This window comes from Podarcis liolepis (genome assembly GCF_965112155.1).
Source record: "Podarcis liolepis genome assembly, chromosome: 2".
NCBI lineage: Eukaryota > Metazoa > Chordata > Lepidosauria > Squamata > Lacertidae > Podarcis > Podarcis liolepis.
In genome coordinates this window covers 86,917,818-86,933,558 of record NC_139555.1, presented here as the reverse complement: position 1 = coordinate 86,933,558, position 15,741 = coordinate 86,917,818, and the positions used below count along the sequence as shown (strand labels likewise).

Genomic DNA, 15,741 nt, shown 5'->3' with positions numbered 1-15,741 from the left:
AATCAGATAATCTGCTTTCTTCATCAGTGTATCTTCTGTGTATCCCTCTGTAGAATAGTCTTCCCAAAGGGTGTATAAAACATTCCTATAGTCTGAGGACCATTTCAGAGACCACTTTTTCAGAAAAAGTTAAGCATTCATCAGCATGAAGAATTGGGTGCTATTAAGTCAGAGATCACATATTAAATATACTCTAAAATGCACAATTGGACAATATTTTATTAGGACCAACCAATATATTACAAGATAGTAGCAGGCTTTTGAGTTCCCTGGAACTTTTCAGGCTCCTCCAGATGATCTATTTATTGAGCATGATTTTCTTGCATAATGCTTGAAATTATACCCAGTCTTTAACCAGCATTTGTTCTGAATTGTTTGTGGGGAGCTTGAATGACAATAAGCATTCATCTTGATTTACTTGCAGAGCGTTTATAGGTCTTCCCGTTAATCATTTGTTCATTCCATGGTTTTCAATGCATTTCATCATCACTTTCCTAACTGCAAACAGGGTTTTTTGTAAGTGGATTCTTTTGCACTTGAATCCTACTTACAAAAAACTGATTAACATAAAATAGCTCCCTTAAATTAACATAAAAATAGCTCCCTTGAATCAGGCTGATGACCCATCCAGTCCATCATCCCTGTTCTCACAGTGGCCAGCCAGATGCCTGTAGGAAACCTACAACCAGGACTCGAGCACAAGAGTTTTCTCCCCTCCTGTGTTTTCCAGCAAAGCCTAGGAGGAGGATGGCACAAGGAGAAACTGTTAAGTTGTGGGTGAACATATCAGACGACACAGCGATTCTTCAAACAGCTCTTGTTTATTCACAGGCCAGAACAGAACTGAGCTGAAGGGTTCAGCCAGCCTGCTTATATAGAGCTCCACTACAATGTAACAGTAACCACTTTCTGTAACTATCCAATCACTGAACGTCACTTTCAATCCCTTATTTGCATATGTGGACCTGAGCGAAAACTATCTACAGTATCCCCTTGCTGGCTCAGGGTGAGAACTTCAGTACATAACAGAAACAAAACACACACACACACACACACACACAGAGAGAGAGAGGGGGGGGGAAAGGGAGTTGGGCTAGTTGTTTTAATCATAGTCAGCTTTTAGACTGCTGGCTGATTAAATCTAGATGGTACAGGTATCAGGCTACAAACTTAGGGTTTGAGGCTAAAGAAACAATGGCTGCTCCCCATGTATAAAATTATAAAGCTCAGATCTTATACAGATCTGTGGCATACCTTAATGAAAACACATGTTCCCAGTTAGGCAAAAAGCAACAATAAAGAGAAACATGGCAGTCTCTATATTAGCATAGCAAAAGAATGATTCTGTTGAAGTACAGAATTTCTGTAATGCTTGGGGCTACTTTGGGTTTTACTCCTAAATTAATCTTGTTCAATCCGACTGAGGTTAACAGTTCTATGGATTTGAAATTATTGGTTTCAATTTCATTGATAAAAGCAAAAATAAAATAAAAAAAATCTTGGCAAAGAAATGCCAACAAATCCCAATGGACTAGGAACATTTATTGAAAAGCCTTGAATTAGCAGAGTGGATAAACTAGCCATATTGGTCCAAAGGAGGAAAGGAAGATAACGGGAGAATAATTTGGCCAGCGATGGACTTGTTTTGTTAATTAGTGAAATGCAAGATAAGGTAATGTAAGAATGGCAAGGAATCTTTTTCTGGAATGTTGAAGGAGGATTAATAAAATGAAATCGGGGTGAATATTGATTTTTCTTTTACAATTTTAAGCAGAGATGCCCTCTTTGTGTCCATGTCCAATATTTTACCTTGGGCCAGTCACTGCTTCTCAGACTAACCACATTCACAGAGGGTTGTTGGTGGGAATTAAATGAGGCAGGGGAGAATCGTTCATGCCACTTGGAGCTCCTTAGAGATTTGTGGGGTAAAAAGGCAATAAATTAATATAATAAAGCCCAAACAAGCTCCGGTTCTGGAACGGTAATAAAAAAGACAAGAGAAATGAAGAAGTGGCTCTTTAAAAATGTAGAATAAAAATGTGGATTCAGTATATAAAAGGTCAGGATGTACATTTGGGACAGCGACACCTCTGGGTCAAGAACAGCAGTGTCAATATGGGAGCAAGTTAAGGTGCTGGATGCTCTCTGCAAGCTGCCAGTTTCCTCTACCTAATTCTAAAGAGCAATAAACCTCTCTGGGTATCTTCAAAAACATCAGCTGAACTGAAATACAATAACAGTCATCATAATGAGTTCATTACTTGACTTCCTTGATTTAAATGCAAGGAAGCCAATTCCATTAGTGAATCTCCGAGGTAACTATTAATAAGCTACTTTTGCAAAACAAATTTTAGCTGTCCATAAAACAAAAACAAAAACAAAGCAGACGGGTCTCTGCCCTGAGTCTAGATGTAGGCTAGGGGTGAAGTAGCTATGATCTTCAAGATAGTGCTGGACTACAGCTCTGACCCTCCCTGAACACTGGTCAAACTGACTGGGGCTTATGGGAGTCCAACCACATCTGGAGGGCCACTTCTCTGATTTAAGCTGTACAGGAGACACCAGAAGGAGGGAATGGCTTGTGTGATGTCACTATACCTGTGAGCATCAATCCAGAAATTGCACTGGTCAAAAGGGCAACTACCAGAGTGCTTACACCAGTTTGCCATTTCATCAATACATGAAGACTGTAATGCAGTTGCCCCATCAAAGTTACATATGAATATATATATATAAGTTTTCAGAAATCTACTGAGCAGTGTTATGACTGCTGATTTGCACAATCACAAAAAAGAAACCAAATACAAGTGAGTGGTTCCAAGTTAACCCTGATTTTAAACATGAGGTAGAATAATTACGTTCTCATTCTTGCAAGGTGATGTCATATAAAGAGGTCTGCATTCCTGTATAAATCGGTGACGCACACAGCTTCTTATGGTGGCTCCCAAATTAGCAAGCCCTCCGTCATAAAATCATTATGTCATTTTTGTCCAAATATGTACAGTCTGCAACAAGGCTTCTGGAGCTTGCTCTGGGTCTGTTATTTATCTTGAGCAATGTCAGTTTATAAAATGGTTTCGGCAATTTCCATTCCAGTATCAAATCCTCCATGTGGGGGTGGGGGGTGAGGAGGGAGCCACTGGATTATAAATATAAACATTTCCAAGTTTAAAAATGTTAATATTGAAAATCCATGATCTCTCCCTCCTTGTAGCGATCTCATGCACGATCAGCAAGAGAAAGAAGCTGGTAACTTTCTCTCTCTCTAAAGTGTGTACCTTGTGTATGATTCAGCCAAGATTTAATATAATTTCCTGCTTCTTTTTTCATATTTAGAAACAGTGGATGCGACTGTTTCTGCACAAACACACATTACTTTCTCCAGATATAGGTCAGCTTTCTAAAGGGCTGGCTGTGCATTTAAGATTAGTGTTCCATGAGTGTCTTGCTTTTTGCAGCGCCCCATGTAATGAGCCTGAGAGATGAGTTGTGCCTCGTTCTTTGCGCTATTCTGTGGACTTCAGAGCGTTGCCTGCACCAGGAATGTATTTAGAAGCCTGCTTTGAGTCATATGTTTAGGGAAAGATGGGGGTGATTAACTGTGCGCAAATGACACAATTTGAGCCACGATTGTGCCTGTAAAGTCTTATTCATATGAGCCGGTTATAAAATCATGAAAAATGTTAGGGGCTTGGAGGTGCATTAAAACAACACCCTGTCCATCCTTGGCCTCAAAGAAGGAATAACTGTGCCCAAATTATTTCTGAGACAGTTGTTGTTGAAACACAGTTATTCTGAAAGGCTTGCTGCAGGGGCGGCCTGTCCTGTTTCACCACGTGAGGTGAAGCGGGAATTGCCGTCTCCTGCACCAACCCCACTCCAGCTGCCGTGCGCCCCAGAGCCTTGCTGAACTCAGCGGGAGCCAGAGCGCTTGTCCAAGCATTGCCAATTGGCTTCTCCACCAGGGACAGGGAAATTGAGAGGCAAGGCCATGTGCCTGAGTGCCTCCCTTACAGCAGGATAGTCTCTACAAACACTTGAACTCTGATAACGCCTTTTATTTTCCTGGATGGAAGATAGAGAAAGATGCCCAAGGAAAACAATGCAGCCAAGGATGGTGTGAAGCAGGACCACAGAGGGCCGTGATCTGGGGAGAGTGGGGCGGCTGGGGATGAGGTGGGGTAGCCAGATAAAGAGAATGAGATTGAGAATGAGATTGGCATGCCCTGAAACCAAACACAGGAACTATAGATAAGTTCCTTATAATATTTGTGGTTTTGGAAACAAAGTCTGATTTCCTTTCAGAAATCCACATTCTTCCCAAAGATGAATCTCTTTCTAACAGCAATAAGCTTTGGGGGGTGGGGGAGATTGTGATTTTCAGTGTGTCAAGATGATGCGTTCAGCACTCAAAATTCAAAACAGCTTCTATACAGTCCCCCAACAGCTGAGCCTTTGTCTCATTCTACTCCATATAAGCCAAAGTTATATGACTAAATGCAAGAGAACAGGCTGTACCTAGAGTCGATTGCTATACTTAAACAGTTCTTGCCAAATGGGAATCATTTTCTGCTGTACTATCCAAAAGAGTGGAGTTTGTTTTGTCATTGTTCCCCGCCCCCCCCCCCACCGAAACTCTCCAATGACTTCTGGAGATTTGCAGGCCTCTTGTCTGAGATGACAATAAAATCACAAGTGACTCTTCACTCTGTTTACCCTGCATCATTCTAACGTTTGATTGAGTGGTCAGTGAATATTGTCTCATCACCTGAGGCAGTTATCCAACCAGCAGAAGCTAGATCACTGGGGCCCAGGGCTCCCCCTGAAAATGCCAAGCAATTCTTAAAAATTTCGTCTTCAACATTTCAAAGCCTCACACTCTTTCCTGTCTCACACATATTTTATACAGTGGTACCTTGGTTCTCAAATGGCTTGGCTCCTGAACAAATCGGCTTCTGAATGCCACAAACCTGGAAATAACTGTTCTGATTTGCAAACATTTTTTGGAAGCCAAACGTCCGACACGGCTTCCGCTTGACTGCAGGAAGCTCCTGCAGCCAATCGGAAGCTGCGCCTTGGTTTTCGAACAGTTTCAGGAGTCGAATGGACTCCTGGAATGGGTTAAGTTCCACAACCAAGGTACCACTGTACTTCCTTGAACTTACAGAGGCACTGACCACTGGTCCTGCTTGCTAGGGATGATGGGAGTTGTAGTCCAAAAACAGCTGGAGACCCAAATTTGGGGAAACCTGCTCTACACAATGTGTACTCAAAAGTAAACCTTGTTCAAAGGACACTTACGCCCAGGAAAATGCATTTAGGATTGCAGCCTAAGCTTTCAGGGATCCATCCACACAGTCCCAGCGTAAGCAGCCTGGAAAAAATCCAACATCTGCCATCCTCCCTGCTCTGACAGAGTCTGTAGCTCTTTTAATCTCCCATTTCTTCCCTGGAGTTCTGCCGTTGCTGCAGCGTGCCTTTGTGAAACACATCTCCCCGTTCAAGCAGCAGCAGCTTTTCATTTGCGTTTTATCTTTTTGCTGGGGAATGTGGAGCTACACAATCAGGAGCGAAATACGCCGTGAAAAGCCCTGAAAAGCAAAGGGGGTCAAGGATCTGAAGTTACCCACCATATTAATGACAAGCCAGCAGCTGCACCATGGCAACCTGGGAGAAGGCTGCTCAGCGTGGAAGCCATGAGCGGTGGATGGAAGGGCTCTGAGAGAACACTAGAGGGAAGTGAATGGAAATAACATGATGTTCCCGTTCTTCTCTGCCAGGACAGACATGTGCAGCTTAATCCCCTGGAGGCTGAGACAGCCCAGGATTGCCAAGAAAGGTCCGGAGGAAGCAGATGAGGAAAATAAAGGTGAGCGGGGAGCAACAGTCTTGAACCCATGCAGTCAGTGGTATGATAAAGGGTTCCATATTCCTTTTACATATCACTTGGGAAGACAGGCGAACTAATGCCAGTGTACTGGAAGAAGCAAAGATCACCAGTGTCGAAGCAATGATTCTTCAACATCAACTACGTTGGACTGGTCATGTTGTGTGGATGCCTGATTATCGTCTTCCAAAGCAAGGACTCTATTCCGAACTTTAAAATGGAAAGTGTAATGCTGGTGGTCAACAAAAGAGGTTTAAAGACTCTCTCAAGGCAAAACTTTTTTTTTTTTAATAAACACCGACAACTGGGAAACACTGGCCTGTGAGCGCTCCAGTTGGAGAACAGCTATTACCAAAGGTGTCATGGGCTTTGAAGACACTCAAACTCAGGATGCAAGGGAGAAACGTGCTAAGAGAAAGGCACGCTTGGCAAATCCACACCGTGATCAACTCCTGCCAGGAAACCAATGTCCCCACTGTGGAAGGACGTGTGGGTCCAGAATTGGCCTCCACAGTCACTTACGGACTCACTGTTAAAACCATGTTTATGGAAGACAATCTTACTCGGCCGAAGAAGATAAAGGGTTCTATATTCAGTGGTATCACTTGGCTTGGATTCTGCTCCTGGGAAGAGAAAGAGATAGAGCTTGCTGGGCGATATCAGAAAAAGGCCTCCTCCTCCTTCTCCTCCTCCTACTGACCATTCTGTTTTTCTTTGTTGCTGCTTGTGCTCTGCAGAGTGCCACTGAAGCAATAATAGTGCATTAGTGATGGATTTATACTGGACTGTCCACACATCGTTCTGCTGATGTTATTGCATTCTTGCCATCTAGAGGGGCAACAAAAGTGGGACAAAAAGTAAAAAATAAACAACATTTGTGTTCAGCAGGAAGTTGGCAGGTTTTAAAACTCTTAAGTGGGCTCATTGGGGTGGAAGGGCTCTCTCAAATAAGGCCCAGACCACATAAGTCTTTAAAGATCCAAACCTGCACCTTGAATTCAGCTTGGAAAAACAAACTGGTAACCCATGCAGATATTTCAGTACAGGTGTGGTGCATTCTTTGCCAACTCTATTCCTAGCATATAGCTGAGAATCTTAAATTAACTCTTTGCACATTTTTGTAATACCCATGTGTTGCCGCTTGGATGCCAGACACCTCATGGGAATAGTAAGCAGAAGAGGCATAAACGGAAGGACACAAGGCCCCAAGACTTACAAAAGTTTAGAGAAGGAGAGGGGTAAATCAGTGGTGTCATTTTCCTCTGCATATTTTGCTTACCAGCTTTAAAGCAAGGAGAAGCAATCAGGAAAGGGAAAATCAAACAACAAGGTTGGGTTCTCTTTTCTATACTGAGGTTTGAGTAAATAAATGCTGTTAAATAAATGGTGATGAAGAAATAAAACTAAGTTGTCAAATAGCCCTGCCATGTTAGAGGTGTATCTGCGGCTTGCCTTCCTCCTGTTGACAGGAGCAACTTACCGTATTTTGCGCCCCATAGGACGCACCGGCCCATAGGACGCACCTAGTTTTTTGGGGGGGAAATAAAGGGAAAAAAATTATTTCCCCCCCCCCCCCAGGTGTGGGGCTGGAAGAACCAGGTCGGGGAACAGCGGGAAGGCGCTCTCCGCCTCCCCGCTGTCCCCCGAGCTTGTGGGGCTGGTGATGGGGAGAAGTGCGCTGAGCCCGGGACTGGAGGCAGCTCTGCGCAGCCATCGGGAGCTGGGCGGGACTTTGCGCCCCGCTCCCGATGGCCGCGCAGAGCTGCGCAGAGCCCAGGACTGCAGGCAGCTCTGCACAGCCACCGGGAGGGACTTCGCGCCCCGCTCCCGATGGCCGCGCAGAGCTGCGCTGAGCCCGGGTCTGCAGGCAGCTCTGCGCAGCCCTCGGAGCCAGTCTCCCAAGGGTTGCGCAGAGCTTCCTGAAGCCTGGAGAGCAAGAGGGGTCGGTGCGCACCGACCCCTCTCGCTCTCCAGGCTTCAGCGAAAGCCTGCATTCGCCCCATAGGACGCACACACATTTCCCCTTCATTTTTGGAGAGGAAAATGTGCGTCCTATAGGGCGAAAAATATGGTATGCCAAACTCTCAAACGCTACATTTGGAGAGTTTGGGCCCATCCACACACTTCCATTCACTCTGCCGCTTTCCCCTGAGATAAACTGCTGTTCAGCAGTGAACAAACAATTATCAGGTTTTCCATGAATAGCCATTTGTTCCGAGTTAGCACAAAAGAGCAGGTTTTTCATGGGAAAGTGGCAGGGCAAAAAGAAAAGTGCAAGGCTCTGTCCTTTCTAGGCACGGGACAAGCGGAAGTGTGGGAAAGCCCTTTGTTTTTACCACAACCATGGACTCAGCTACAGTAGTAAAAAAAGATGACACTTTGAATGTGTTATAAACATGCAACACCAGATGGAGCCAGAGAGCAAATAAATTTTCTATGTTGATTTTACATAGGGTTCTTTCTTTATTTCGTTATAACGATTTAATTTCTGACTTATTTATAGCATCCCCCCCCCCCGTGTGCAGATCCACCCCATTTCAGCAGTGAGATCTGGTGGTTGCCACATGAAGATTGATCTCGTGGCAAATTGTGAGAGACAAAGTGTACTATATGCAAAAGAGAGGAGGTAATTAATATTAAAAACATTTGGTTACATAAGAAATAAGCCTGAGAAGTTGGCCTTGAATTCCTGTGAGAGAAGACAGGAGTCCTGTTCAGGCATTTAAAGACATGTGATGGAGAGATCACATGAGGGAAGAGAGCTGTGTACATAATTGCAATTTACTTGGGCCCTTATATTAGTAGCTGCTGTATCCGCAACCCTGGCCCTGCTCAGGCATACATGTGATGCAGCAAGAATGGAGAACCTGTTTCTCTCCAAATATTGCTGGACTGCAACTCCCATCAGCCATAGCCAGGATGGCAAATGGCCAGCTTTGATGGGAATTGTAGTCCAGGAACATCTGCAGGGTTGCATGTCTCACAACACTGTGATGGAAATTGCACAAGGGGTGAAGCAAGGCTGAGTCCATTGGTTTTGCCCCTTCACTGTGTCACTTAACCCAGTTCTGCAGCCCTTCTGCTGTTGCAGAGCAAGCATCTGCAGCAGACAGAACGCAGTAGAAGCTGTGCTGCAGGCCAGGGTGGCCAAACTGCATGGCTCTCCAGATTTTGTTGAACTAAAACTCCCAGCAGCCCCAGCCAGCCCTGCCAAATGATCACAGATTATGAGAGTCAGTGGTGTAGCAAGGTCAGGTGGTACCCAGTATGGAAAAGTTCTTGTCTCTCTCTCTCTCTCTCTCTCTCTCTCTCTCTCTCTCTCTCTCTCTCACACACACACACACCACATTGAAATCTAGTTGGACTCCCAAGAGACTGCGATCTACTCCCAGTATGAAAAGACTGCCTGTGATCTACCAGTTAAATAGTGGGTAGACATAGCAGACGACACAGCGATTTCTCCAAAGCAGCTCTTTATTTGTAAGCTGTCACATAACTGAACAGCAAACAGCTCAGCCGGCCTGCTTTTATAGGCAGCCGGCTGTCAACATTGTAGCAACAACAACCCAGGGTTTCCCACCTAAAATAACTGATGTGGACCTGAGTGAAAACTACATACACAATACTCCTGGTGGCCAGGGTGAGAACTTCAATACATAACACTACCCATTGTCATTGCTAGGAGTTGTTGAGCTTTTTGTAGGGGAGGGTTGGCACCAAATGTCACCCCCCCCCCCCGGAGATGACACCAGGGGCGGTCCACGCCCACCATACCCACCTTGCTACGCCCCTGATAAAGTTACGGTTTGGCAACATTGGGAAGACCTCCTGTTCGCCACCTCAGCGGAAGCTCTTGGCAAAGCTTAGAACCCTGCCTAATCAGGGTTCTAAATTGCACAATGAGCTTACGCAAGTTTGGCGGGTTCTCTGCTGCAGAAGTTCATTTTGCACAAAGCCAGGAAGGCCTCAGAGCTGTGTAAGGAGATGCAGCAGAGAGGCTGGGACTAATGGGTTCATCCGCCGCTCCCTCCACTCACAAAATCTCTTACTTGCCTTTAAATGCCTGAACAGGGTGAGGATTGCAAAAATACCAGAAGCTTATCAAAGACACACTCATATGAGAGTTCTGCTAAAATGCAAGTTTTCTGAGTACTTGGTCAGGCACAAAACTGGGATGATTAGTGCTTGTTTCCTGTTCCATCAACTTGGCTTTTAGCTGAATATTTTGTAACCCAGTACAGGATGGGATTGGGGATTATTGGTTTGTGTTTGTTTCATATTTTTAATATGTATGTTGTGCTTTTTCATACTGTGTTTTTATGTTGTGAAGGGCGGTATACAAATTTAATAAATACAAATAAATAAAATAAATAAATTTGCACGAAGCACTGCTCGGTTCTACTCCATTTTCCAGATGAAACCCAACATGTTGCCTCAAGTGGAACCAAATTTATGACATTTATTGCCCAGGATTGATTACCAGGCTGCATTTTTATCAGACGCAGCAAATTCCAAATGGCCTTGACAGCTGTTTCTTGTAGGGAAAAGCAGCTGGGGGGGTATTTTTTTTTAGCACAGTAGCAGCTGGTGTGAGGGGAGTGTTTAACTCAGCCTTCCCAACCTGGTGCTTTCCACCTGTTTTGGACTACAACTCCCATAATTCCTGACCATTGGCTACACCAGATGGGAACTGCAGTGCAAAACCATGTTGGGAAAGACTAACTTACCCCTTCCCCTGCTTGCTACTTTTCTGTTGAAAATTAAATTTAACACCCCCTGGACCTCACCTGGTTGCTTTCCCCTTGCAAGGCTCCATAGAGAGCTTTACAATAGGTGCTGAACTTCACAGGGAAAGGAACGGCAGGTAGGTGCCAAATCACTTCCTTCCGAAACATTTAGGGTCAAAATGCACAATCCTTGCCCTTAAGGATCAGTATTTCACTCCTTTGCCCTTTGATTTCCTTCTATAGAAATCACTGGGGGGGGGGGGTTCTGCACAGGATAATTCAGGTGACAGGGAGTGCTACTGTAATGTCAAGCAAGACCAAATATAGATTGAGAAGATGCAGAAAACAGTAAGGTAAATCACTTCCCTTGCTTTCCTGATGAGTGGTAATCGCAGCCCCCCTCTGGCGTCAAACGCTTAGGAACAGATCTCCAGGACTTTGGGGACTAGGGCACATGACAGATTATTTACAGATTGGCTCACCTTCCTGGGGCAGCTTGTTCCTGAATTTCCATTGCCAGCTTTGGAAATGTCGCTGGCCTCATGAAACGCTTTCTGGTCCAGTTCTGCAAACAGAACGGTCGTATATGTATGTGAAAACAGCAAGCGCAGAATTTTTAAGATGGCAAAATAACAGGGAATATGGTTTTAAATCCGAATCTTTCCAGATAATCTAAAACTAAATAACATGCAAAAAGGCACACACACACACACACACACACACACGGTGGTACAAATGCTGTAATAAATCCTCTGATGCTGTTTACACCAAGATGACATTTTGGTTCCCAGCCAGGAAAACATCGCTGCATTAGTGACAGCATGGAGATAGAGTTTCCTTACCTTTGTGTCACTATGCAGAACAGGCAAGGCATCTCCATGTGATGCTTCGCTTGGAGCGAACTGGCGTCTTCTTGATATTTCTCCCACTGTAATTACAGATGAGGGCGTACAAAAACACATCCGGAGCCTAGTGCAGAGAAAGAAACCTGGGATTATCCATCCCATAGGCTAGCAAAGCCATCCCCCCACAGCAAGAGCAGCCCATACAGAGGAGACAGAAGTGGAGAATGCAGCCTGAGTTCTGTCTCTCTTGAAAGGATCTGTCAGATCAGAACTTTGAATTCAGCAATTTGAGTAACTGCATTTGCCAAAATCTTACTTCAACAAGAGCCATGCATGCCACAGACGTTTTCCTTTTTCCAGCGTTTCAATGTCATTTCCAGTGGTTAACTGGCATAAGAAGAGCTCTTTAGGACCAAGTCAATGATCCATCATGCTGTTCTCAAAGTGGCCAACTTTGCAAGATCACTTCCCCCACTTGTGATTCCCAGCAGCTGATATTGAGATTTATGCATGTAAAGCAGAGATCAGATTAGCACTTGCAGTCTGGTTGTTATCTACAGTGCTAATAATTCCCCCCACTGTTTGTCTCAGTGAATTCATCTCAGAGTATTGGAGAAATGATGAGTCACAGCGCTTTCCACCTAAAATGAAGATGCTCCATAATCAGCTGCCCCCAGGGCCGGATTTAGGTTTGATGAGACCCTAAGCTACTGAAGGTAATGGGGCCCTTTATATGCCCAGCTGTTCTTTGTCAACAACAAATTGTCACTTTTTTGTGTTGAATATATGCTATATTGTTAAGTTGTGGGTGAACAAATCAGACGACACAGCGATTCTTCAAACAGCTCTTGTTTATTCAGAGGCCTGAACTGAACTGAAGAGCTCAGTCAGCCTGCTTATATAGAGCTCCAGAACAACGTAACTGTAGCAACTTTCTAAAACTATCCAATCACTGAACATCACTTTCAATCCTTCATTTGCATACAAACTATCCAATCACTGAATGCCACTTTCGATCCTTCATTTGCATAACTATCTACAGTATCCCCCTGCTGGCCCAGGGTGAGAACTTCAGTACATAACATATATGGTAATTTATGGACCTAATAGGAGCCTACACAACACAAAACACTGTTGCTGTATGTAGGTTTTATTTTATTTCTTTTTTATCTTATACAGTGGTACCTCGGGTTACATACGCTTCAGGTTACATACGCTTCAGGTTACAGACTCCGCTAACCCAGAAATAGTGCTTCAGGTTAAGAACTTTACTTCAGGATGATTACAGAAATCGTGCTCCAGCGGCGCAGCGGCAGCAGGAGGCCCCGTTAGCTAAAGTGGTGCTTCAGGTTAAGAATAGTTTCAGGTTAAGTACGGACCTCCGGAACGAATTAAGTACTTAACCCGAGGTACCACTGTATTTTGGAAATGTACATCCAGATTCCACCCCCCTAAACTATAGCTTGTTTAGCTTATATGTAAATCTGGAACTAGCTGCCCCTTACCACTTGTCCTGATTCCCAGGTGAAGTGTGGCACTGTTTCCTTGCCACATGGTTTTACAAAGGCCTCTGTCAGAGGATGCAGCACGGCAAGCACCGATTCCATTAGCAGAAGGAATAACTGTGTTATGTAACTTGCAGTATTAAACCATTTCACAGATTGAGTCTAAACATTGTTCCTGGGAGGAAAGTACCGGCTGGCATAGTTTACATTTTTTAGCTTGATGGAAAGTCAAAGCACACGTGGATCCACAAGATTTAGTGATTATTAGCTGAAAGCTTTTCAGCAAAGTGTGACGTCTCTGTTTTTCACTAAGGCCCTTTTCAGATTCAGGGCTCCCATGACCCTGTTAGAGATTTTCCAAGATGCCAAAATAAGGGATTTTATCTACTCAAGAATCTCAGGATTTGGCTGGACCGAGTTTGTTCTGAAGCCCTAGTGACTGAGGAGGAAAGTAGAGAATTATTACATCAGATAACTTTGAGATGCTCAATAAGCCATTAGATGTAGGAATCTGCCCCTTCTGGATGATATGAGCCTAAGTGAGTGGAAATGCATAAAGCATAGTGGATTGGGACATAAGATGAGCCCTGCTGGATCAAACTCCCATCATCCATTGGCCATTCTGGCAGGGGCTGATCAGAGTTGAAATCAATAGGTTTCTGTTCTACATGTTCTTTGGTTATGGCTGTACCTGAATATGAGAAGGTAGCTCCTATGATGCTACTGGGGTGATGGTAGCAGAATTCCTTTTGCAGCACAAGACGAAAGCAGATTTTGCTATTCCTTACAAGGCTGCAACTTCTAGAAATGGAAAGTTCTCAGGTATACAGAATAACGTTTGAGTACCAATTTCCACATGACTACAATAAACAGCCTATTTATGATCAGCCAAGGGCTGTTTTGGGACTACACTTCCCATCATCCCTGACCACTGATCCTGTTAGCTAGGGCTGGTGGGAGTTGTAGTCCAAAAAACAGCTGGAGGGCCAAGTTTGGCCACCACTGAGCCAAGCACTTGAAGGGTAGATCCACATGACCTTGGCTTATTCCGCCAATAATTCAGTCTCACCGTGGGTTTCTTCAGGACAAACTTAAGGAAACACTTCTTCATGCAAGACACAATCGATTCATGGGAATTCACTACCACAAGATGTTGCAGTGGCCAAAAGGCTACATGCTTGCTTTTTGTCACATTTGTTAACCCCACTCAAAGGCCTTAGGTCCATGCATGTGGTTCTCTCACCTCCTCATTTCATCCTCAAAACAACCTTCTCAGGTATATTAAGCTGAGAGGCCACCTAGCTGTGTGGAGATTTGAATCTGGGACTCTGGCTTTGTGGTGTCAGTGGTTATCAGCCACATGCCTTTAGATACCAGTTGCTAGGGATCAACCACAAGAGAGAACTGTTGCCTTCATGTCCAGCTTGTGAGCTTCCCAAAAACATCTTGTTGGCCACTGTGGGAAACAGAATGTTGGATTAGAAAGGACATTTCTTAGGTTCTTCCTTTCTTATAGTCATCTTTTGGCAGAACTCTTCACAGAACCTGTTCTTGCAAATCAGCCATCCACAATCTGGTGCCTTCCAGATGTTGTCAGACTACAAGTTCCATCTTCTCTGATCACCTGCCATGCTGGCTTGTGCTGATGGGAATTGGAGTCCAACAACATATGCAGGGCCATCCCATTGGGGAAGGTGGTTTTAAATGGCTCTATCTATCACACAGAGTGGACTATCATTAGTGAAGCTGTTTATACAGTGGATTCCACACACCCTCACGAGACACTTCATGGTAGAAGAATAAAGCCAGTGGATTGTCCTTCCAGTTCTCTTTCAGACAGCCTGGGATATTTTGTTTCGCCACTCTTCAATCCTAGAAAGACTGCACTGTGTTGTAGCTTGAGCTCTCCTGGCACTTCAGTTTTCACCGCAAATAGTCTGTAATTATCCAAGTAACAATGATTAATCATCCTTTTTTACTCTCCCCAAGGCTTTGCTTATGATCTCAGTCGTAAATGACATTCTAGCACCCCTGCCATGCTGAATTCACCAACTTAATGCGCATTCCGATTCCTGCTGGTTTTGCCAAGCACAGCATGTTCCTTTGAGTATCACAGTGCAAACCCAAACAGTAGCTCTGTTAACTGTTCAGTTATCAGCGTAATGATCTGAGAGCTTTATGAATCGGCTGAAAAGCAGCTGCAGCAGCAGCCCAGAGGCACTTTCACACTCCAGCTGCAGAGCTGTACATCCCGTTGCTGCGCAGTGACGTTTATGACGACCACAGCTATGGACTCTGAATTCTAGCACTTCTCCCTTGAGCGGCTGCTGAACACACACATACACCCCAGTTATACTGGCACAAGTCAACAGCCTTTCTCCCACCAGCTTCTTCACCCTGAATCATTCCATCTTTTTTTTTTTTTTACATTGGCATGTCCACGCATTACACTGAGCACAGGCAAAAGCTGTCTCTATGCATGAAGAAGTGTTCGTGTGAAAGAGTGCACACGTGTTGCTTTGTAACAGCTCGATTGTTGGGTTGTGCACAGGCACACATACTTTACACTTGTTGAATGTAATGTGTGAACATCTCTAGTATGTATATGGGGAGTAAACTTGCTATTCTGGGCAAAGGGACAGCTTCCGTAACAGTGGCCAGCATGACTAAGCCACTTCTGGCAAATCAGAGCAGCGCACGGAAACACCGTTTACCTTCCCACCAGAGCAGTACCTATTTATCTACTTGCTTTTGAACTGCTAGGTTGGCAGGAGCAG

General features: G+C 44.4%; 1 long non-coding RNA gene across 2 annotated transcripts; it reads right to left on the bottom strand.

Annotated features, from left to right (window-relative positions):
* Positions 1-3,264: 3,264 nt before the first annotated feature.
* LOC310701022 lies at positions 3,265-11,899 on the bottom strand. 2 transcript variants are annotated; one of them, XR_014522892.1, is made up of 4 exons: positions 11,776-11,899; positions 11,457-11,583; positions 11,097-11,179; positions 3,265-6,715 (listed from the first exon to the last, which is right to left on the bottom strand). It is a non-coding gene; the product is annotated as an uncharacterized lncRNA (long non-coding RNA). The 2 variants fall into 2 exon arrangements; XR_014522893.1 differs by lacking the exon at positions 11,097-11,179.
* Positions 11,900-15,741: the final 3,842 nt, after the last annotated feature.